Source organism: Heloderma suspectum, chromosome 5, assembly GCF_057233095.1.
Source record: "Heloderma suspectum isolate Gila_16-S chromosome 5, 16-S_ref, whole genome shotgun sequence".
In the NCBI taxonomy this organism is placed as follows: domain Eukaryota; kingdom Metazoa; phylum Chordata; class Lepidosauria; order Squamata; family Helodermatidae; genus Heloderma; species Heloderma suspectum.
The window spans coordinates 62,255,310-62,265,405 of NC_139462.1; the positions used below are offsets into that span (position 1 = coordinate 62,255,310).

The 10,096-nt window shown below is 44.3% G+C and overlaps 1 pseudogene; it reads left to right on the forward strand.

Moving 5' to 3' along the window:
• Positions 1–5,861: 5,861 nt before the first annotated feature.
• LOC146343939 (uncharacterized) lies at positions 5,862–9,509 on the forward strand (annotated as a pseudogene).
• Positions 9,510–10,096: the final 587 nt, after the last annotated feature.

A 10,096-nucleotide genomic window follows, 5' to 3' on the forward strand; every position in this document is an offset into this window, starting at 1 on the left:
GTAATTTGCAGCCCCCATGGAGGAGAGCCCACCTGCCAAATGTAGGACAGTTTGGCCCAGTAGTTTTTGTGCTAGGCACAGGTGAAATGTGCTGTTCTCAGAAACTCAAACCAAACTCAGAAGAGATAATATAATCAGAGAAGTTAGGTGTTGAAGCAGAGGAGGTCACTATCCCTAATCTCTGCAGTAGATTTCTCTGAAGTGCAAATAACCACTCTCCCCTAGTACTAGGGATGTACAAAAGTCACTTACCTTTTTGTATTTACGTAGCCTATCACGGCTATATAAAAGTACCTATATAAAAGAAGCAAATGGCGGCCGCAGATGCGGCCGCCATTCGCAATGCAGCGCAGATGGCAGCAAGTAGGTGCTTTGTTCCGGGCCCTTTTCGCAGGGTGAGGGGGCGGGGGGCTTTGTTCCACCACAGATTTCGGGGGGCCGAATGCACTGGCATTCAGCCTCACCGAGATCCGTGGCGGAATTCTCTTACATCCCTACATAGTTGTTGTTGTTCAGTCGTTCAGTCGTGGCTGACTCTTCGTGACCCCATGGACCATAGCACGCCAGGCCTTCCTGTCCTGCGCTCTCTCCCGGAGCGTGCTCAAGTTCATATTCATTGCATCCGTGATGCTATCTAGCCATCTCATCCTCTGCCATCCCCTTCTCCTTTTGCCTTCAGTCTTTCCCAGCAGTCTTTTCCAGGGAGTTTTCTCTTCGCATTAGGTGGCCAAAATATTGGAGCTTCAGCTTCATTATCTGTCCTTCCAATGAGCACTCAGGGTTGATTTCCTTTAGGATGGACTGATTTGACCTCCTTGCAGTCCAGGGGACTCGTAAGAGTCTTCTCCAGCACCACAGTTCGAAAGCATCAATTCTTCGGCGCTCAGCCTTCCTTATAGTCCAGCTCTCACAGCCATACATTACTACTGGGAAAACCATAGCTTTGATTAGACGGACCTTTGTCGGCAAGGTGATGTCTCTCCTTCTTACTATGCTGTCTAGGTTGGCCATAGCTTTCCTCCCAAGGAGCAAGCGTCTTTTAATTTCATGGCTACAGTCACCGTCTGCGGTGATCTTGGAGCCCAAGAAAGTAAAATCTGTCACTGCTTCCATTTCTTCCCCTTCTATATGCCAGGAAGTGATAGGGCCAGATGCCATGATCTTCGTTTTTTTAATGTTGAGTTTCAAACCAGCTTTTGCACTCTCCTCTTTCACCCTCAACAAGAGGCTCTTTAGATCCTCTTCGCTTTCTGCCATTAGGGTGGTATCGTCTGCATATCGGAGGTTGTTGATAATTCTCCCAGCAATCTTAATTCCGACCTGTGATTCATCCAACCCGGCATTTCTCATGACGTACTCTGCATATAAGTTAAATAAGCAGGGTGACAATATGCAGCCTTGTCGTACTCCTTTCCCAATTTTGAACCAATCGGTTGTTCCATGTCTGGTTCTTACTGTTGCTTCTTGACCCTCGTACAGGTTTCTCAGGAGACAGGTAAGGTGGTCTGGTACTCCCATCCCTTTAAGAATTTGCCACAGTTTGTTGTGATCCACACAATCAAAGGCTTTAGCGTAGTCAATGAAGCAGAAATAGACGTTTTTCTGGAATTCTCTTGCTTTCTCCATGATCCAACGAATGTTGGCGATTTGATCTCTAGTTCCTCTGCCTCTTCGAAACCCAGCTTGTACTTCCGGTAGTTCTCGGTTCGCATACTGCTGAAGCCTAGCTTGTAGGATTTTGAGCATCACCTTGCTGGCATGTGAAATGAGCGCAATTGTGCGGTAGTTTGAACACTCTTTGGCGTTGCCCTTCTTTGGAATTGGAATGTAAACTGACCTTTTCCAGTCTTGTGGCCACTGTTGAGTGTTCCAGATTTGTTGGCATATTGAATGCAGCACTTTAACAGCATCATCTTTTAGGATTTTAAATAGCTCCGCTGGAATACTGTCATCTCCACTAGCTTTGTTGTTAGTAATGCTTCCTAAGGCCCACTTGACTTCACTCTCTAGGATGTCCGGCTCAAGTTCAGTGACCGCACTATCATGGCTATCAGGGACATTCAGATCTTTCCTGTATAGTTCTTCTGTGTATTCTTGCCACCTCTTCTTAATCTCATCTGCTTCTGTTAGGTCCCTGCCTTCTTTGTCCTTTATCATGCTCGTCTTTGCACAAAATGTTCCCTTGAGATCTCCAATTTTCTTGAAGAGATCTCTAGTCTTTCCCATTCTGTTGTTTTCCTCGATTTCTTTGCATTGTTCATTTAAGAAGGCCTTCTTGTCTCTCCTTGCTATTCTCTGGAACTCTGCATTCAGTTGGATATATCTTCCCCTTTCTCCCTTGCTTTTCGCTTCCCTTCTTTCCTCAGCTACTTGTAAAGCCTCATGAGACAGCCACTTGGCTTTCTTGCATTTCTTTTTCTTTGGGATGGATTTCGTTGCTGCCTCCTGAACAATGTTACGGACCTCCGTCCATAGTTCCTCAGGCACTCTGTCTATCAGGTCTAATCCCTGAAATCTATTCCTCACCTCCACTGTATATTCATCAGGGATATGATTTAGGTCATACCTGAACGGTTTAGTGGTTTTCCCTACGTTCTTCAATTTAAGCCGAAATTTTGCAAGAAGCAGCTCATGATCTGAGCCACAGTCAGCTCCAGGTCTTGTTTTTACTGACTGTATGGATCTTCTCCATCTTTGGCTGCAAAGAACATAATCAATCTGATTTCGATATTGACCATCTGGTGATGTCCATGTGTAGAGTCGCCTCTTGTGCTGTTGGAAAAGAGTGTTTGCTATGATCAGCATGTTCTCTTGGCAAAACTCTATTAGCTTTTGTCCTGCTTCATTTTGTACACCAAGGCCATGTCTGCCTGTTATCCCGGTGATTTCTTGACTTCCTACTTTAGCATTCCAATCCCCTATGATGAAGAGGGATCTTCAGACAGACAAAAAAAGACATCTTTTTTTGGTGTTAATTCTAGAAGGTGTTGTAGGTCTTCATAGAACCGATCAACCTCAGCTTCTTCGGCATCAGTGGTTGGGGCATAGACTTGAATTACTGTGATGTTGAATGGTTTGCCTTGGATTCGTACTGAGATCATTCTATCATTTTTGAGATTGTACCCCAGTACTGCTTTTCCCACCCTTTTGTTGACTATGAGTGCTACTCCATTTCTTCTAAGGGATTCTTGCCCACAATAGTAGATATGATGGTCACCTGAATTAAATTCGCCCATGCCTGTCCATTTTAGTTCGCTGATTCCCAAGATGTCCATGTTCAATCTTGCCATCTCATGTTTGACCACCTCCAGCTTACCTTGATTCATTGATCTGACATTCCAGGTTCCTAAACAATATTGTTCTTTACAGCATCGGATTTTCTTTTCACCACCAGACACATCCACAGCTGAGTGTCCTTTCGGGTTTGGCCCAGCCGCTTCATTCTTTCTGGCGCTACTTGGAAATACCCTCTGCTCTTCCCCAGTAGCATATTGGACACCTTCCGACCTGAGGGGCTCATCTTCCGGCGTCATCTCTTTTAGCCTTGTGATACATTCCATGGGGTTTTCTTGGCAGGAATACTGGAGTGGGTTGCCATTTCCTTCTCCAGTGGACCACATTTTGTCAGAACTCTCTGCCATGACCTGTCCATCTTGGGTGGCCCTGCACGGCATAGCTTATGACTTCACTGAGTTACGCAAGCCCCTTCGCCACAACAAGGCAGTGATCCATGAAGGGGTACCAAGTTCTACCTAACCCCTATTTGGATGGGGATAACCTGGCTTCAGTTTTCTATGCTGTGGTAACCTCCAAGTCAGATTACTGCAATGTGCTGTACGTGGGGCTGCCTTTGAAGATGGTTCAGAACAGAAGCTGCAGCTTGTGGAAAATGCAGCAGCCAGATTGATAACAGGGACAAGAAGGTCTGAACATATAACATTGATTCTGGCCCTTGCACTGGCTGCCTGTATGTTCCCGAGCCTGATTCAAGGTGCTGGTTTTGACTTATAAAGCCTTACCTGGCAGGACTGCAGTAACTGATGGAGTGCCTCTCCTGGTATGAACCTACCTATATACTATGCTCATCATCTAAGACCCTCCTCCAGGTGCCTCCTCCGAGGAAGGCTCGGAAGCTGTCAATAAAAGAGAGTGCCTTCTCAGTGGTGGCCCCATGATTATGGAATGATCTCCCTAGTGAGGCCTACCTGGTGCCAACAGTGTTATCTTTTCTGCACTGGGTTAAGACCTTTCTCTACTCTCAGGCATTTGACAGCATATGATAAGATTTTTAACTTGGGTTCTGGATTTCTTATTGCTGGTTGTTAAAACTGTTTATGTATGTTTGTTGTCTATTTATATGTTTTTATGCAAACAGTTTTATATTATGTACAATTACTGTATTTTTAAGGTTTTTATTCTTTGTAAACCGCCCAGGGAGCTTTGGCTATTGGGCAGTACAGAAATGTAATAAATGAAATGAAATTCCTGTCCAGGCAGTGGATGATGTTTGTCTGTCTTCCAGCAGTTTCTGGCACCTCAGGTAAAGCATGTCTCCTCCTGCTCTGCTCCCCAAGTTCTTCCAAGACTAGTGATGGGCAAATTGACCTCGTTGCAATTTGGAACCAGGTAGATGATTTACAAGTCGAATGGTATAAACGTGGGCAAAAGCTCTCCTATATTCGAAGCATTTGAATCATTGTGTGTCACTGAAGTGCGCCTTAGGAACATGGCATGCTTAGTGCAAAATTCTTTTTCCATTCCTGTGTGACAATGTCATGCATCATGACACATCCTTCTCTGATTGGCCATTATACAAAGTAATGGGGTGGATAGAAATTAATGTAGCTGATACTTTCTACTTGATTGGTTGTTGTCACTTTGGATCCAGATATTTAAAGTGATGGTTTACATTGACTTCTTTAGTAAAGAGTAACTAAGAAGTATAATTCCAAGTATGTCTGTCAAATGTTATTGTAATATAGCAATCAGTCATTACACATCACATCATTAACATTAATCATTAGAAGACAACAGCAGGCAGCAACCAATATTGCTCAAAAACAAATTTTAAAGAATTCTTTCACATATGCCCCTTTAAACACTATAGGCTTTCATAGAGCTAAGGCAAGAAACCGGTCTATTCTAAATGTTGCATATGAAGATCAATCAGTTAAAAAACAGAATTTTGCAAAGGAGGATCTTGCTTTCACCTTATCCGAGAAAGGACGGATATACTGAGCTTGAAGATTATTATAAATATTGTATTCAAGAACAAAATGTATCCTTGGTATAAAGAAGGTTACAGAAACAAACTCTAATTTTCTTAGAGATTCCCGTTCCAACCTGTTAGAGTGAGAATGTTTAAAGTCACCCCACAAAAGGCTGTTCTTATTTTAATATTAGCTAAACAACTAGGTGCCTTGTGATTATAAAGTAGGGAGTAGTTATATAAGGATACAGCTGATTTGACTTACAAGAAACAGTCTCCGCCATATGGGACTGCATCTCAATGTCCCTAAGCAGGTGTATCAATATAAACTTAGTTCTATTATGACCTAGGGATGATAAAAAGGTTGCCAAAAACCCCATATTCAAAGCAATCTGGTGGATTTTTTCAGCATGTGCCAACAGTGGGCCTTTTCATTCCCTTGAGTATTAAAGTCAGCAACATCTGAGCATGCGCAAAGATGGTGGCATTTGGCTGCTTAGCCACACCAACTATGCTGATTGTGCAGATGCAGAAAAAACAAATCAACTTGTGATGAATCTCAGTTTTAATTACAAGCAGATTACAATTTCAGTGGATCAGAGTCAGAGCTTATTTACACCTGTGAGAATTACAAACTGCCTAGATTCATAGTATGGGCCAAATAATTACGAGTTTCAGTAGCACCACCATCCAAGACACATCTTGGCAGGAGTTGAGCCTGGAAGAAGGGCAATTATCCCTACAAAACAATTCACCTTCCAGCTGTTTAAATTTAGATAGGATTGTCTGGGAAGCTGATATCAGTCTCTCTCTCCCACTCAGGAATTTTACAGCTCTGATTGCTGCACCCCTGTACCTTGCAGGCAGTGCCAGCAGGGCAAGGGAGACTTAAAGAGGATGTCAAGTATTAAAAGAGACCTAAGACCAAAGATGCCCCTAGGTGATGTGTGATCAGAGCCTTACAAATTGCTAGCTGAGGTGACTGCAGATGGAGGAGTCCTAGCACTAATAATAGTAAGGTGCATTAGGTAGCTATACTGTCTTTTCTTCCTTAAGAAAAAAATGGTGGGAAAACATGGGAGGGTTTTGAGTGGAATACAACAATGTCTGGACCTCCCCTGCTAAAATTTCTTGAGTGAAGCCTCATCTGGAAGTACCCTGAGGGGGCGGGTGGGGAGGGAGAGAAACCGATATCAGTGTCCCAGGAAGTTCTATCTAAATTGAGCAGGCACCCTTGCCTAGAGTGAAGGAGACATAACCTTTTGGTTTAGCATTATGCGTTAACACAGTCTTGGTGTAGCCCCTCTTCCCTGTTTGTTGTATGCACTCTTGAACTTGCGATGTCTAGCTACTGTTTCTCAACCAGTACAGAAGGACAAAAAGTCTGCATATGATAAGTAAAAGTGAAGTCACTGTCGGGCCCACATCCTGCAGAGGATCTTGGGAAATATTTTTGGCTGTGACAAGGGGTAGTTGGACTGCACTGGTTTGGGAGAAGGAATGTTAATGGTATTTTCCAAGGGAGGTGCCCAAAGGACAAAGTGAAACTATATAACCAGACTATATTTCCAAAGTTTTTTTAAAAAACTGCCAGTTTTAGGGATGATTTGAGATAAAAAAACAGGAATTCTAGGGCTGAATCATACATAGTCATTCACCTGGGATTAGGGATGTACAAAAATTCCGCCACGGATCTTGGGGAGGCCGAATGCCAGCGCATTCGGCCCCCCGAAATCGGTGGCGGAACGGCCTGCCCCCCCACCCCCCCGGGACGAGACTTACCTTGGGTGGATCTTCCTGGCAGCGGAGCCAGCGGCGGTGGTGGCGGCGGCGTGGCGGCTGCAGTGGCTGCGGCAGCCGGTCTTCCAACCGGCCGCCGCCGCCGCCATTTCCAGTTAAAAAACAAAACAAAACGTGATAGGCTACGTAAAGATTTACGTAGCCTATCACGGCTAGGTTTTTTAAAAAAACCGTGATAGGCTACATAAATGTTTATGTAGCCTATCACGGCTGACTTTTTAAAACAAAAACAAAAAAAGCGTGTACGCAAATGGCGGCCGCCATGTCCGTCGCCATTTGTGTTCCTTATTTTGTCATGTCTTAGTCTACGTAAACATTTACGTAGACTAAGACAGCAAAAATAAGGGGAACGCAAATAGCGTAGCATCTACGCTATTTGCGTTCCCCTTATTTTTGCCGTCTTAGTCTACGTAAATGTTTACGTAGACTAAGATGTGCCAAAATAAGGAACGCAAATGGCGGCGGCCATGGCCGCTGCCATTTGCATACGCACGTTGTTGTTTTTTTCAAGTCAGCTGTGATAGGCTACGTAAACATTTACGTAGCCTATCACGGCTGACTGCAGGGACACAAACGGCAGCGGCTACAGCCGCCGCCATTTACGTCCCTGCTAGCCAGCGGCCGAATGTCCGGCTGCTGGTGGAGCCGGCCGGCGGCTCCGCAGAATCCCTGAGGAGCACAGCCGGCCAGCCAGGATTCCGGGGGGGGAGGAACGGAGCGCCTCCCCCCCTGGCGAGGATTCCTGGAGGAGGGACGGAACGCCTCCCCCCCAACATAAACATAATCCGCGAAAGGTAAGTGCCTTTCGTACATCCCTACCTGGGATACAGATGCTTTAGTAGGTATCTTCATTTGAGAGAATCCATTCCCCAGTGCGTTGGTCAGTCTGCAGAGAGGTACCACTTCAGCTCTCAACTAGAAGTACAAATGTAGATGATAAACTCTTCATATTTTGTTTTGGGCTAAAACAGCCGAGATGGGGGCAATCTGTTATCTGAAGAAGTAGTGGAATAGCAATCTGTTCCCCACCCCACCAGCTGATCAGCTTTGTGGTAGGGAAAAGTGGGTGGGTCACCCCAGAGGTTCCACAGGCTTCACAGAGAACATCTGAGGACCATATATGGCCCATAGGCCATGGGTTGCCCACATATATGTTCTAGATCTCCTGATTTGGGGCGGGGGTGTTTTTTGTTTTACTTCAAATCTGTCCTGGGGAAATAGCATCTTTGGGAAGGGGAATGTTTAGTCCTTTCCCTCTGTGCCATTTTCTCAATCTAAATCACCCCCAAGCTACTGTTGGTCCCACTATAGAAAAAATACAGGGGGATCAGGGGTAACTCCTCCTTCGGACATTTGCTCTACCCCTTGATCCCCCCCAGTCTCTTTAAACTGTTGACTAAGAGGCAGACAGGTTGAAAAAACATACTTAGATTTAAAGATTCTGTCTTGGAATATTTCCGGATGGCATGGCCAGATAGTGGACAAAGAGGTCATTACATATTTACAACAGTTTCAGAGAATTTTCTTACAAGAAACTTGGGTGGAGGATATTTCCTGTCTACAATTGCAGGGTTACAGGGCATTCCCTAAAGCCGCTGTTAGATGTCACAGACGGGGTTGCTGCTGCGGTGGATTGGCAGTGTTCGTTTCGGTGGAACTAGATGGTAGCTGCTGAATGATAGAACCCCAGTTGTATAATAACAGCCTGATGTTACAGGTTATCACTAATGGTACCTCCCTTCTCTGTATTAATGCTTATGTTCCACCAGAAAACTCATGACCCCAAGATGTATGGTTATCTTTGGAATCTGCTTTGGGAAATTACGAGTGCAAGTCTGACAACTCCTGCATTATTTTGGGAGGTGACCTAAATGCTTGGATAGGACAAACTAATTCAGAGCTCTTTAATCATTTTGGTCTTTGCCTGGACGATCTATTATGTCTGGACAATCATACCCAAGACAGGGAGTTTAACAGGAATGGTCGTAGCCTTATCATGCTGGGTTATAAGTGTTTCCTATTAATTTTGAATGGTAGTTTGAAAGATATATCTGCTGGACATTACACATTCCTTTCTTCTAGGGGAGCCAGTGTAGTAGATTATTTTTTGATTTCTCCAAATCTAATCCCAGATGTAAAAAGCTTCTCAGTAGAAGGTCAGCCAGAGAGTGACTATCTCCCTATTAAGCTTCTCATTCAATTTCCAGTTAAGCCAACTCAGAAGAAAAGCACATATCCGTTTGAAATGGTCACTGCTGGCCACAGATGGCTCAAATGGTCTGAGTCCATGAGTTCAGTGATAACTGACTTGTTATATAGTCTGACTTTATTGGGACCAAGAAATCCAATTCTAGTGGGTCATTTGGAGGTCTTGGAGGGTTATCAGCAAATTGCCAAGTACCTAAAACCTTTTCTGGTACAGTCTGGCCCCATGCTTGCCCCTTGCCCAGGTAGAACCAGTTGGTATGACAGGGAATGCAGGAAAATGAAAAAAGAATGAGCAAGGATTACCTGTAGCTTTAAGTGCTTTAGATCAGAGGACTGTTATAAGACTTTAATTACAACTTGTTCATCTTATAAATCTCTAATGAAAAGAAGAAGGCGGAGTCTATTAGACAAAGATGGATGGAGCTGGGATTGGTAGCAAGACAAAAAGATAATGTTAATTTTTGGAATTTGATCAGTTCAGAGCTACTCTTTACCATGGTCAAATTAGAATCTCAAATCCCTGGTTCATTATGGCAACAACATTTTGAAAACATTTTCCAGGGACCCGCCCCTATAGAGGTTAATCCTGTTTGTATGGATGTCCCTGACTGGCCACCGGTCTCAGTCTCAGAGATCGAGCATTTACTCCACAAACTGGTATCCGGCAAAGCACCTGGGGAAGATATGCTCCCCCCAGAATTATTTAAATGCAATCTTGCCTGGTGGGCCCCAGTGCTGGCAAAGCTGTTTTCATATATTAATCTAACTGGAATCATCCCTGCCGAGTGGGGGTCCAGCATTATAGTTCCTCCGTACAAAAAGGGCAGAAGATCAGACCCTAAGAATTATAGGCCAATTAGCCTTTTGGACATAGTTTCT